This window comes from Oryx dammah, unplaced genomic scaffold, assembly GCF_014754425.2.
Source record: "Oryx dammah isolate SB20612 unplaced genomic scaffold, SCBI_Odam_1.1 HiC_scaffold_6680, whole genome shotgun sequence".
NCBI lineage: Eukaryota > Metazoa > Chordata > Mammalia > Artiodactyla > Bovidae > Oryx > Oryx dammah.
The window spans coordinates 1-893 of record NW_024076434.1 but is presented as its reverse complement, the minus strand read 5'-3'; positions in this window follow the sequence as shown (position 1 = coordinate 893).

Here is an 893-nt window from a genome sequence, read left to right as displayed (position 1 = left end):
TGAAGTCACAGAGAGACTGGCCTGTGTCTGCTCTCAGAAGGCCAAGACAGGGCTGCCAGGCTGCACATTCCCTCACTTCTTTTCAGGGCTTGCAAGGACATGGTCTTTGCTCTACATGGGTCAACTTAGGTGGAAAGAAAGTGGAAATCCAGAGTCCCCCAGGAGTCAAGGTGAGGCACCTGAGTCAGGTCATACCCCTACACTGAACACAGAGGGCCCCAAGAAGCCTGAATCCTGATGTCATCCCTGAAGGCACAGGTAGGACCAGACTCGTGTGGCATGCCCAGACGTTCCCTCTCTGGCATCACAGGGAGGGAGGAGCTTAGTCTGAGGAGAGCTCCCTTATGTAAACAAAGGAGCCCCACACCCTGCCAGGAGTCAAGCTTTGGACGTATGAAACCCCCTGACCTCTGAACTCTGAGGAAACCGCACAGAACCCTGCCCTTCCTGGCATCCCTTGGATACCTGCTCATTGTTGACATGACATGCCCATTTCCTTCTATGATGTCACAGGGGAGGTTGGGACATGGTCTAAGGGGTATAGCCTAGGGCCAGCAGTGGGATTATCTCCAGGTTTTCCAGAAACCAACTGAATACCCTGAAGACAAAGGGAACCACACACCCCAACCCTGTATGATTCATCCTCTGTACCTCAGAAGACCAAGGACAGGTATGGATGGATGAGGAGAATCTTACTTTCTCCTAGGGGTCTCATGGAGATGCTTGCCCTACTATAAGTATAGTAGTAGAAGGGGTGGACCTAAGGGGAAGGGAGGGTAGAATTTCAGGCCACAGCAGAGGTCAAAGCAAGGACTGAGGGATCATCTTCCAATAAAAAGAAGTGATAATGAATCCAGCCCTGTTCCTTATAGCCCTTGAAGAACCAGGGCAGA